This window comes from Pelophylax lessonae, assembly GCF_965119305.1.
Source record: "Pelophylax lessonae genome assembly, chromosome: 5".
Lineage (NCBI taxonomy): Eukaryota > Metazoa > Chordata > Amphibia > Anura > Ranidae > Pelophylax > Pelophylax lessonae.
Window position 1 is genome coordinate 94899308 of NC_138772.1, and position 14268 is coordinate 94913575.

A 14268-nucleotide genomic window follows, 5' to 3' on the forward strand; every position below is an offset into this window, starting at 1 on the left:
GACACTGCTTCACCAGAGCTGAGGTAGGTATAGTTCTGCTTAACCACTTCTTGTCCAGCAACGTACCCATAGGTCGCTGAAATTTCGGTGGTTATACCAGGATGATGCCTGCAGCTGCAGGCTTCAGCCCAGTATTGTTTTTTAAGAGCCAGCTGTCCGCTCTCTTGTAATAGGAATCAAATCGGCTATTATAAGCAGCGGAAGGGGAAGCCCCCCTTATGCCACCTTCTGCTGCTCTTTCAGGCTCTCTCGTCCCAGAAGGAGAGACCCAAGTGACCAGCCGGTTCATCTGCTGGCTGGCAGGACAGCCAAGCAAACCCAGGATCGGCTTAAGGCCCCTTTTTGTGCAACTTGTCCTGCAACGTGGGACTGCAAAGTCGCATGATGAGTCATACCTCATGATTTCCAATGAGTACCATTCATATTTGTGCGACTTCAATTCGCAGCGACTTCAGAGTAGTCCCTGCACTACTTTGGTCTGACTTTGATGTGACTTGAGGCCCATAGACCTCAAGATTACACAGGCATTGCTTCTAGTCGCGTCAAAGTTGTGCATCAAAGTCATGTCAAAGTCGTGTGATCTTCAGGTTGTACAAGTGTGAAAGGGGGCCTTAGTCACTGTTCGTAATAGTAAACTGAACCGAAAGCGATGACATGACTTCACTTCTAGTTTACTCAGAAACCATTGGCGTCATTTTTAAAAAATCAGAAGCATTCAAAAACAGTGATTTTTTGGTGTTTTGGATGCTTTTAAGGGCAGAGGAAGGGTTTGGGGTCTTGCAGACCCCAGATCGCTCCATAAAGAGGACCTGTCACATGCCCATTGCTGTCACAAGGATGTTTACATTCCTTGTGACAGCAATAAAAGTGATAAAAAATAAATGTAAAGTGCCCTTGTCCTCTATTGCTTGCACAAAAAGGCGGATGCACGATTTGGTCCCGAAGGCGATCGTTCCACACAAGTGAGGTATCACTGCAAACTTCAGAGAAAGGGCAGAAATTCTAGCACCAGACCTCCTGTCTAAATCTAAAGTGGCCTCTGTAGAGGCTTTTAAAGTGTTAGGTGTGTGCAGTTCTAAAGTGTGACATGTTTGGTACCTATTTACTTAGCATAAAATCATCTTTTATATTTTACAAAAAAAACTGGGTTATGTATTAATTAAAAATTAATTTTTCTACAAAAAAATTGCAAAAAAAAAAAACAAATTAAAAAAAACTGCTGCAGAAGTACCGTGTGACATAAAAAATTGCAAAACCCAACAATTTATCTAGTGTCTCTGCTTTAAAATATTTAAAAATATATTATATATATTTATAAAATATTTGGGGGTTCTAATTAATTTTCTAGCAAGAAATACTGATTGTTACATGTGAACAAAAAGTGCAAGAAAAGGCCTGGTCTGGAAGTAGTTAAAGCGGAACTTTTCCGATAACAACTTGATAAAAAAATATTGTTCTTTAGCAAGGAACATACATTCCACAATAATAATTACCGTATATACTCGAGTATAAGCCGACCCGAATATAAGCCGAGGCACCTAATTTTACCACAAAAAAGTGGGAAAACGTATTGACTTGAGTATAAGCCTTGGGTGGGAAATGCAGCAGCTACTGGACCCAACTGGACCACCACGAGACCCAAAACATGGGCTGCGGGCATGGTACAGGAGATGCAGGGCTGTGGGCATGGTACATGAGATGGTACAGGCATGGTACAGGAGATGGTTCAGGCATGGTACATGAGATGGTACAGGCATGGTACAAGAGATGGTAAAGGCATGGTACAGGAGATGGTACAGGCATGGTACAGGAGATGGTACAGGCATGGCACAGGAGATGGTACAGGCATGGCACAGATGGTACAGGAGATGCAGTGCTGCGGGGATGGTACAGGAGAATCTCCTGTACCATCCCCGCAGCACTGCATCTTCTGAGGAGATGCAGGGGCCACGGAGGAGTCTCACTTACCTTTTAAAAATGGCGCCGCCCGGCGCCGACACGTCACCGCCAATGCGCCGTCTGCCCGGGAATAGCCGAACGTGTACAGGCTTTCCCGAGCGGCGCATGCGCACTGACCGGGTAAAAGGTAAGTGAGACCGTGTCTCGAGTATAAGCCGAGGGTGGCTTTTTAAGCATAAAAAAACATGTTGAAAAAGTCGGCTTATACTCGAGTATGTGCGGTATGTTACCAATATTAGTGTGTGCTGTAAATTGTCTCCAGCGTTGCTTCTGTTTCTTCTTGCTGGAGGCTGCCATTTTGCTGAAGCCCTGAGCTCCAGCAGTAAATCATTAACTGGAACTAAACCCATCAATTTAACCATTTAAAAAAAGTTACATTCCTAGAATGCCGGGATTGCTAACTGTTACATTTGCTTGTGTCCTCCACTAAACTGTCAAATCATTAAAGGGCTGGCATTAAGACTGATTAAATGGGCAGCATCATGGCAGTTGCAGATTAAACAGAAGCAGTGTCCTTAGCTTTAAATGATAGGAGGGTTTAATTTAAGGCTATAGAAAGAAATATCCAGCGCTATGGGAAAAATTATTTAAAATGCATTCAAGCTGCTGCCCCTATCACAACTACCATGGTTAGTGGAGTCTGTAAGGTTTGTTACGGGAAGAAATAAGTGTGGCGCTGCTTGTTAAATGTGTGCCCTACATGTGTCTGTGTATAATCCAAATAAATTACCAAATAATTCATACATGAATATGTGCTAAAATATATATAAATTTGAATATGTATGTAGCCCTGCCCCCAAGGGGGTGGCTTGTTGCATGGGTATCCTCTTCCCTTCTTCGGCCCTGAGCCTGTTCCAACCCAACTGACACTATTTGTTCTGTCATTCTGAATAATTGAGACCACAAGTATGGCAGAGAAGAATCAGTTTACTGCTTTTGACTTTTGAAATAAACAAGAATATACAAACAAAATCAAAGAGATAATGCAAATGTTGGCAAGGAAGTAGATCCTGAATTCCCAACCAAGAATTTAGGTTTAGTTCAGCACTCAGGAATCAGGATCTGGAACACAAGCCGCACATACATATGCAAATAAATGCATATGTATGCTAGAGGATTGCGTTCAGCAACAGTAAAAACACATTGAATTGTAATAGTGTACTTAGAGAGTGACCACAGATTAGAATAACTACACTTAGCAACTTAATGTAGAATAAACAGTATAACAATGCTAGATTGCTATCAGAGTGCACTCTGTGTACTAACGGGGGCCCCCTTTATGCTGAATTGCAAGAGTCTCCTGGAAAGTAAGGCCTTACTAGTCTTCACCGGCAAGGAAATCCCAACAATCCAAGGAAAGCAATTGTAATCCAAAAAAAGGTAATGATGATGAACTGTATTCCCCAAAGCAATCAATAATTGTAATCCACAGAGATGTAGGTAAAACAGATCCTGATACGTCTCAACAACTAACAGCCTAGGACTGAATAGAGGGCTTGAGGCCTAGTTCACCCACCTCGCACTATATGTATAACTGCAGTGTCCAGTGGTTTAACTATATGTCAGTATGGCCTTGTTGAAGTAAACAGTTTGGTAATCCTGCCCTCACTCAGCCTAAATCTGTGATTAATGCAGATGTAGATACTGGATGTCTCTCACCCAAACTGGGACCTCCGCTCTCCACTGCAGCCAGACCCTGCTAGGTTCAGCGTCTCCTTCTGCCTGCCAGCAACCTTCCGCTCAGTCACGCGGCTGAGACTCCTCCACACACTCATACCGCCCGCCTCAGCTCCGGTGTCCGCCACTAGGCCTCGGCCTGTTCTCCTGCGCTCAGCAGCAGCTCTTCCCCTTCCTTCCAGTGCTCTGTCCTCGAGGCAAGAGAGCGAGAATCGATCCCGACCCCTTTATAAAGACACTTTCAGCAAGCTCCACAAGTCCCATTGCTCCCTGGGAAAAGAGTCTCTCTTACAGCAGTCTATGATCCTGGCTCCTCCCGGACTACATCTCCCATAATTCCAAAGTCACTGTCTTTGCAGAACTTTAATAACAAATAACAGTTTGAACAATGCCAGCCGTGTGACCCGGCTACATGTATAATAAAGTGACTTCGCTATATTTGCAAATATTTTGGTGAATAAAGTGACGTGCTAAAAACTTCACAAAAACAAAATCAAAAACCAAAATCAGTCCATAAAAGTTATCCAAAATTATTAGTGAGTCTATAAAGTGACAGGTGCCTTTAAGAGTTCCATATCCAGTGACAATAAAACTTTATAAAGGTAATTGGTGGTGTCCACTCATGTTCCCCCTTTTCCACCTCACTCACCAGAGATTCTCCCCTGTTTAGGGGCAAGCCGGCATTCACAGCACTGTGTACACAATCTCCAGATGTATTCCACTCCTCCAGCTGATTTGTATCCAGATCCCTCACATGCAGAGACATAAATCAAGCAAGCCCCATTGTGTAGGACACTTATTCACTTTGATGAACTTTATTCACTATATACGGTATATTTTTATTTATTTATTAAGGGGGATCCTTTTTCCCTTTTTATCAGTCTGAATGTTGCATCTTAACATTTAGCTGCTGTTTGCACTGTATCAATTTGCATGCAGGCACTTTAATTGCACTTTTCCGAGTGGGTGATATCAATATTGGAATTGCACAGGTTGAACATATGTATTTATTGTTTATGGAATTATTGTAGCATATTTTTCACTTGCACAATTTGCACACTTTTTATACATATATAGAGGGACACGCACAGATATAATTTAAAGTATGGCTTTGCACACCATTCATATATGGTAACACGTATATGTGATGTATTTTAGCATTTTTTGCACTTGCACTTTTTGCACAACCTACTTTATATAAACATAAGGACACGCACAGACATATACTTTTAAGCTGGATACACATGTAGCAACCTTCTAGGTAGGTACAAGGAAAAGTATAGGTGTGGCCCTGTCTGCTTATCAGGGGGGCCTGATCAGTTAGTTAGGCTGTCATGTGTTTCCAGGTGTAGTCTGTTGAGTCTCCCCACTGTGTCCAATGAGGACTCTTGTTGGACGGCGGAGGAAACCTGGCCAATAGTGCACCAGGGTTTATAGCTGTCCCAGTGGGCGGAGTTTGCCACAATGCACCCTGGGATTGGGTATAAACCTGGCGGGAAAATGTGACAGGGTGTCTTTAGCAGAAGAGACAAAAAAGAAAAAGAGGGGCGCACCGACCTAGTGCATTACCATAAAAACTTTTATTAAAATATTAAAAGGTGTACAAAATACTCACAAGACTGGTGTGGTACAACACACATCAAGAATAGCATATACAGTCTCCAAGGTAGCCAGGTCCCAATAGTGACAAATGAGCATGCAGATAGTCGCATGGGGCTGCTGTGGCTAGGCTGACGCGTTTCAGGGGCGAGCCCCCTTCCTCAGAGCCAGAAAAAATGCTGCTAGATCACAAGCCGAACGGCCAAAGACTAAATGGGAGTAGGCCCCACCTCTTCCTGCTCCGCCTCAACCCTAAGGGCGGGACAAAGGGGAGGGGGGAGGGAAGAAAAGGGAAGAAGAGGGGAGAAGAGAAGGGAGAAGAATACAACGGACACGACAGCAAGAAGGAGAAAGAAGGGAAGGAAAAGTGGGGATGCTGGGGCTCCCTTCTTTCTCCTTCTTGCTGTCGTGTCCGTTGTATTCTTCTCCCTTCTCTTCTCCCCTCTTCTTCCCTTTTCTTCCCTCCCCCCTCCCCTTTGTCCCGCCCTTAGGGTTGAGGCGGAGCAGGAAGAGGTGGGGCCTACTCCCATTTAGTCTTTGGCCGTTCGGCTTGTGATCTAGCAGCATTTTTTCTGGCTCTGAGGAAGGGGGCTCGCCCCTGAAACGCGTCAGCCTAGCCACAGCAGCCCCATGCGACTATCTGCATGCTCATTTGTCACTATTGGGACCTGGCTACCTTGGAGACTGTATATGCTATTCTTGATGTGTGTTGTACCACACCAGTCTTGTGAGTATTTTGTACACCTTTTAATATTTTAATAAAAGTTTTTATGGTAATGCACTAGGTCGGTGCGCCCCTCTTTTTCTTTTTTGTCTTTTCTACCAGTGGTTCTGGATACCCTTGATCCTGAAGGGGGCAGCAAGACCAAACAGCTCTCTTTACATCTGAGTTTGTAGTGCACCTCTTCCTACTCCATCAGACAGCACTTGAGCGCAGGAGGTTTTGTTTTTACTTGTCTTTAGCAGAAAGCAGAGTCCCAGGAGGAGGCTGATGGCTGTCTCTCCTCCTGTCAGAGCAGTGAAGGTGTCCTGGGAAGTTGGCCTGAAGGACCGGAGGTTGAGCTGAGCGGCAGAAAGGGATCCAGAGTGTTGCTGACCGAGTGGAGCTGCTGGGCAGGAGTTTCCAGGAACAACAGTGTTGTGAGTACTAGAAATCTGCCCAGGGGTCTGCCTAAGAGAGGGGACCACTGCAGAAAGTCAAAGGGATCCAGGAGCCAGCTAACTGGTAGTTGTGGCATAGAAAGGGGGTGCCAAGTGTTAAGCCCTGAAGATAAGGGAGTGAAAGAGGGCGCCTGTGTGGGCCCTGAAGCGTTCAGCAGTGCAGCAAAAAAGTGTACAAGTAGCTACCTCAGGAAGGAGTACCTAAGGCAGCTAAGAGAGGATTTCTTTAGTTGAAGCTCAGTTACAAGGAAAGTTCAGTGTTAACCGGCATCCAGCCAGCGTTAACCAGCATCATGTCAGCGTTAGCGGGCATTCTGCCAGAGTCAAACCAGAGTCAAACATTACTTCTTAGGCTCCATGCACACAGGGCGTTATAAAAACGTGCTCAAAAGCTGTTTACTTGACGCCGGGAAAAAGCGGCGTCAAAAACGCGCGTCAAGCCGCGTTTTGCATTGGCGTCATAGCGCGTTTAGGCGCGTTTAGGCGCGTCAGCGCTAACAAGCGTTTTTTAAAGTAAACACAACTTTTTACATAAATTCACTCACATATTACCCAGAATTCCATAAAATATGATAAATATCACATGACTATGCCATTTTGTGAGGAGAAACTGAGGAGAGAGCATTTGTTTTGAGGAAAATGGATCCTGTGATTCAAAAAATCGATGAGGCAATCCTTCTGATTGCTCTGCATAGGATGCGGCGGAGGAGACAGATGGAGGAGGAGGAGAGAAGCAGCAGACGGCGTAGATTCTGGGTACATCCCAGCGTCCTACGTTGGGGTACTTTCAGAGCATGTACACCCATCTTCGCATGCATCCTGAAAAATTCTTCAACTTTACAAGAATGTCAGTATCTGTCTTCGATGACCTGCTGGGGATGCTCAGGCCAAGGTTAGAAAGGATGGACACCAGGATGAGAAGCAGTGTGTCACCAGAGGAACGACTGCTCGTGACACTCCGGTAAGTGATATTTGCTTTGAAAGGGGGGTTAGTGCCTGTTCACACATATGCAATGTCACACATTGCATGACATTGCATGCATGCAATTTGTACCGAACTGCTATGCAAATCGCATGCGATGTCTGTTTATTGCGATTTCTTGCAAACCGATTGCATAGCTTATGTCGCATTGCATGTGTACAAAATGTATTGCGTTGTATTGTTTTGACACTCCCAATTTTGATCTTTTTTAGGTTCCTTGCTACAGGATCGAGTTTCGTGTCCTTACACCACCACTTTCTTCTTGGTGTCTCGACGATTGGCAAGATAGTCCGAGAAAGCTGTATGACAATATGGGAGGAGCTTAATCAAGTCGTAATGCCGGAGCCAACTGAAGACCTCTGGGAAGCAGTGGTTGATGAATTTTGGGAAAAAACTCAGTTTCCCAATTGTCTGGGCGCACTGGATGGCAAACATATCAGGGTCAAGAAGCCTCCTCACTCAGGTTCGTCATATTTTAACTATAAAAAATACTTTTCGGTGGTCCTGCTGGCATTAGCTGATGCGAATCTGCGTTTCATTGTGGTTGACGTTGGAGCATATGGCAGCCAGAGTGATGCCCGCATTTTTCGTGAGTCAGCGTTTGGACGTCGGCTAAACGAAGGAAGGTTCAACATTCCAGAAAGAAGGCCTCTACCTTGTACCGAGGAACCAAGCTTACCATTGGTCATGGTAGTGGACGAGGCCTTCGGACTTAGTGAAAATATAATGAGGCCATACAGTGGCAATTGTCTCAGCGACAGCCAAAAAATATTTAATTATCGTCTCAGCCGTGCACGCCGCGTTGTTGAATGTGCCTTTGGAGTCCTGACAGCAAAATGGAGAGTGTTACTCACCTGCATGCAGCTTGATGTGGAAAATGCCATTAGGGTGGTCCTGGCATGCTGTGTTCTCCACAACTTCCTGCGGGAGAAGGAGAGGAGCACCGTTGAACCGGAACCCCGAAACCAAAATCAACGGGTGCAATATTTGGACTTGAGGTCAACGGCACGGGTGATAGGCATTCGTAACCAGTTTGCCGATTTCTTCTTATCACCTGATGGAGAAGTTTCGTGGCAAAATGATTTTATTTAAAAAAAATGTTGTATCTTTCTAAGCTCTGCCTTCTTGTTTTTTTAGAAATAAAGCAATTTAAAATTTGGCAGTTCTTTTCATGTCTCCCATTTCTTCAGTTCAGCTGTGCCTTGTACCTTGTTGGGCAGAAGAAAAAGAGTCCTTTTCTTCTGCTTGAGGCAAGCGTATGATATCCCTTGTTGGGCTGCACTTACGCTTGCCCTAGGCAGAAGAAAAAGAGTCCTTTTCTTCTGCTTGAGGCAAGCGTATGATATCCCTTGTTGGGCTGCACTTACGCTTGCCCCAGGCAGAAGAAAAAGAGTCCTTTTCTTCTGCTTGAGGCAAGCGTATGATACCCCTTTTTGGGCTGCACTTACGCTTGCCCTAGGCAGAAGAAAAAGAGTCCTTTTCTTCTGCTTGAGGCAAGCGTATGATATCCCTTGTTGGGCTGCACTTACGCTTGCCCCAGGCAGAAGAAAAAGAGTCCTCTTCTTCTGCTTGAGGCAAGCGTATGATACCCCTTTTTGGGCTGCACTTACGCTTGCCCTAGGCAGAAAAAAAAGAGTCCTCTTCTTCTGCTTGAGGCAAGCGTATGATACCCCTTTTTGGGCTGCACTTACGCTTGCCCCAGGCAGAAGAAAAAGAGTCCTTTTCTTCTGCTTGAGGCAAGCGTATGATATCCCTTGTTGGGCTGCACTTACGCTTGCCCTAGGCAGAAGAAAAAGAGTCCTCTTCTTCTGCTTGAGGCAAGCGTACGATACCCCTTTTTGGGCTGCACTTACGCTTGCCCTAGGCAGAAGAAAAAGAGTCCTCTTCTTCTGCTTGAGGCAAGCGTATGATACCCCTTTTTGGGCTGCACTTACGCTTGCCCCAGGCAGAAGAAAAAGAGTCCTTTTCTTCTGCTTGAGGCAAGCGTATGATATCCCTTGTTGGGCTGCACTTACGCTTGCCCTAGGCAGAAGAAAAAGAGTCCTCTTCTTCTGCTTGAGGCAAGCGTACGATACCCCTTTTTGGGCTGCACTTACGCTTGCCCTAGGCAGAAGAAAAAGAGTCCTCTTCTTCTGCTTGAGGCAAGCGTATGATACCCCTTTTTGGGCTGCACTTACGCTTGCCCCAGGCAGAAGAAAAAGAGTCCTTTTCTTCTGCTTGAGGCAAGCGTATGATATCCCTTGTTGGGCTGCACTTACGCTTGCCCTAGGCAGAAGAAAAAGAGTCCTCTTCTTCTGCTTGAGGCAAGCGTACGATACCCCTTTTTGGGCTGCACTTACGCTTGCCCTAGGCAGAAGAAAAAGAGTCCTCTTCTTCTGCTTGAGGCAAGCGTATGATACCCCTTTTTGGGCTGCACTTACGCTTGCCCCAGGCAGAAGAAAAAGAGTCCTTTTCTTCTGCTTGAGGCAAGCGTATGATACCCGTATGCTAACATACTGCTGAAGTGTACCTTAACCCCAAAAAAAAAACATACAAATTCTTGTTTAAAGATTTATTAAATGAACAAGCTGGAGTAACAAAACAAAAAAGAAAACTGGAGTAACAAAACCAAAAAAGCTCAAGTTTATAACTGCTGATATTGAGCAGATTGGTCAGCAGGGCTCAGATGAGGTGATTGGGGACGGGGGACAGTGGATTCAGGGTGGGAATGGGTAGGTTGGGGCAGGCGCTCATTCCCAAAGTCCTGGGGATGGTAGGGTCCTTGGAAGGCAGGGGGTATGGCAAAATTGGAGCATGTTGCATGTCCTGGAGGAGGGGGAGGAGGAAATTCCGTGGGGAAATGTGGGGAGTAATAGGAAGGGTAGGAATTGCCAGATGGTGGCTGCCATCTAGGCTGCTGATATGAGGGGGGTGGTAGCATTGCTACAGTCCTGGAGGACATTGATAGATCCTGAAGAGCACTGGATGGATCGCTAGGTGGTCGCCCACCACTTAATTTTGATGTACGATATTGCATAGCAAAAACGTACATGCGATCCATACAGTGCCTCTCCTCGGGTCCACCAATCTCCTCCAGGACGTGGTACAGGTTCCGCAAGAATGAGGCGCGCGCATTCAAAGGATCCAAAAATGGGTCCACGACGCGCCTCTCCTGCCTCACTTCCTGCAGCAAGGCTACCACCCTATCCTCTGTTTCAGGGGCGAACATGCCACCCCTCTGGCGCTGATTGCGGCCTCTGCCACGGGTACTGCCATTGCCACGGCCACGAACTTCCACCTGGTATTCAGGTTCCTAGCGGATGCTGCTGGCAGGTGTAACCTGGCTCGTAGATTCCTGTGAACAAAAATGGGCATGTTCAGATTGGTACATAGACTGACAGACAGAAGAGACATAATGGACAGATAATTACCTGTGCTGGTGATGGGCTTTGGGAAATGGAGAGATTGGGGGATAGCACCTCCGCTTCTGTTACACTCCCACTTTCTATACAAGCTGCATCTGGAGCATCCACCTCCTCCTCGATAGGATCCCTGTGGTCTGAAATGTTTGATGTTGTTCTATAGAGAATTAAAACAGTGAATGTACATTTTTTAATTTTTGTTAGGGTATATGTGACATAAAAAAAAAAAAAATTAACTTACTCTCTTGCATTTTACAGCATTGATCGGCGCAGGAACGCTAGGTTGTTATGAAATAAATATTGTTTTCTGGGTGGAGCTGCTGCTCCACTCCGCTGAGATTTTTCTATTTCTGTCAAATCTCTCCTTACTCTGTCCCGTATTGATTTCCAGCGCCGTTGTAATGCTTTGGCTATGGAAAATTGAAAAAAGGGTTAATATGCTTTCTAATAAACATAGCAAAGGAATTAAAAAAAAAAAAAAAAAAACTTACTTCGTTCTTGTTTTGATGAATTGCTCAGCCGGGCCCAGTCTGGTATGAGAGCATTTGAAATTTCCCTCCAGATCTTTGTTTTACGTATTCTGTCATTATATGATGGGTGGGATAAATCCCAGAGCTCTGGATTAACTTCAATTGCTGAAATCAGCTCTGCCTGTTGAATGTCAGTAGCCATGCTTCTTTTCCACACTATCCACTCTTCTCAACAGGGGCAAAGGTCTCTTGGGTAATGTGGGCATGTATTTGCTGTTTTCCATGTGATTACAGTCACCAATCACATTTTTTCTGTATTTCCTGGTTTCCAGGTCATTACAATGACCAATCACAGTTAAAAAAAAAAAAAAAAACGCTTGACGCTGCTTGACGCGCGTCGTGCCGCGTTTAGCCGCGTTTAGGCGCGTTTAGTAGCGTCAGGCGTTTTTTGCAGCTTGACGCTGGAGCTCCTGAACCCACAGTTTCTGGGTTTTTTTTGGAGCTGTAAAACGCCTATGCCACTTGGAGCTCCTAAAAGCTCTATGTGTGCATGAGTCCATAGAATAACATGGATGGGCGTTCTGCAGCTGCAAAAAAAAACGTCTGACGCTGCTAACAGCAGCTCCAAAAACGTCCAGTGTGCATGAGGCCTAAAGTGTCTCCGCAAAATTGTGCATAGTTGAGTTAAAGGAGTATCCCACTCATCCCTTCTCCCATCCAAGTTCCTAAATAAATGAAAAACCCAAAGATACTGGACTGGTCATTGTCTCAGTGCTCACACTTGGAGAAACATGCTTAAATGTGCTGTTGTTGTTAGCGGTAACCCAGGGGGACCCATATCCAGCAAAACGGCTGGGAATTGTGCTACACACACTATACAACTTTTGTTGTTAGATTTCCTTTAGATTTACCTTCAACTATGTAGTGCAAGGGCCTCCCTGATTGCATACAAATTGAAAGTGCTTAGATTTGACCCCATATCATATGGTTTTGGTAAATCTAAAGGAAAACATCTAAAGACAATTGTATAGTGTGTATGGCCCATTAGAGTATGGTACCATATACCATTCATATATGGTGACATCCTTTAACCACTTGCCGACTGCTCAAAGTATATTTACTGCGGCAGTCAGCCCCTCACAGGCAGAGCGACGTAGTACTACGTCGCTAGCCTGTGAGGGCTCTGGGGAGCGAGCGCGCGCCACCGGAGGCACGCTCCCGCGCGGTCACGGACCCCCCCCCCCCGCACGTGTGACCGGCGGACATCGGGTCACTCGCCGATCGTCGGTGGAGAGGGAGAAAGGCAGGCAGCTGATGTAAACAAGCCGCCTGTCATTCTCCCGTGTGTAGAAACAGTGATTATACGGTTCTACTATGTAGGACCCTTGATCTCTGTTCCTACAACTCAAGCCACAGCCAATCACAGTTAGAATCACGCCCCTAGGGGGACACACCACCCCTCCCTCTCAAAAGAAGTTAACCCCTTCACTACCAGTGTAATTTTACAGTAACAGTGCATATTTATAGCACTGATTACTGTAGAAATGTCACTGGTAACCCCAAAAGTGTCAAAAATGTCAGTCAAGGGTCCGATCTGTCCGCCGCAATGTCGCAGTACCGCAAAAAAAATCGCAGATCGCCGCCATTAGGTGTTAAAAAAAAAAAATGACAAAAATCTTTCCCTTTGTTAGTAAACGCGATAACTTTTGCGCAAACCAATCAAAATACGCTTTTTTGCGATTTTTTTTACCAAACATATGTAGTATAAAACAAATTGGCCGAAAATGTTAAAAAATGTTGATTTTTAAATTTTTTTGGGGGGGAATTTCATATAAAAAAATGTGAAAAATATTGTTATTTTTGCAAAATTGTCGCTTTTTTTTTGTTTATAGCGCATGATCAAAAAATCACACAGGTGATCAAATACCACCAAAAGAAAGCTCTGTTTGTGGGAAAAAAAGGACATCAAATTTGTTTAGGTACAGCGTCGCACGACCGCGCAATTGTCCGTTAAAGTAAAATAGGCCCTGGTCAGAATGGGGGTAAAATCTTCCGGGGCTTAAGTGGTTAAACTAATAATAAGAGCACCCACTTTCACTCTCGTATATTCTTTCCAGATGCCACTTAGGTGGTCAGTTTTTGTAGGTGCAGCAGAAATTTTTATTTCTATTTTTACCTTTACCAGATCCATAGCGCGGAATACTCATATTCCTGTGTAAATCTGTTTGTGAACTTTAATTAAAATATGCCAAATTTGCACTTACATGTACATGATGCATAGCTCCCAGATGTCCCTAATTTGGAGAGACTGTCCCTGATTTGGAACAAAGTCCCGCTATCCCCCTTTCCTCCTCATGTGTCCCTCATTTTGGTCTGGTGTATATATAGTTGTATATAAAATACACTATTAATCTATGAAAAAGTGTTTCCCAGTGCTAAACCTTTCCTCCAATTTCAAAATGTTTTCATTGGTAAATTTCAAAAGCGAATATAAAGGAAAAGTAGTAGTAAAAAAAAGCCATTGCTGGTTCAACTAATCTTTTTTTTTTTTTGTATAATTCTCCTTTAAGAGGGTGTGGCGGGGGTGTTTCCTATGCCTACATTTAGTAATTGGTGTCCCTCGTTCATATTGTGAAAAGTTGGGAGGTATGCATAATGTAAGTGCATATTTTATTTAAAGTTCACATACGGATTTACACAATGGGGCTTGCTTGATTGAACGCATTTTAAATAATTTTTCTATAGCACAGGACATTTCTTTTTATAGCCTTAAATTAAACCCTCCTATTCTTTATAGCCAAGGAAGCTGCTTCTGTTTGAGCTGCAACTACCACGATGCTGCCCATGTAATCAGTCTTAATGCCAGCCCTTTGATGGTAAAACAGTTTAGTTGAGGATACAAGTGTAGCGCTATTTTGGTCACTCTTGGCGGCTACTGGGGTATGATGGCGCCACCTGTGTAGTATTTAGGAGCAGAGTATATAATCTGTGTGATCAGGACAGGATTTATAGTAAGCGC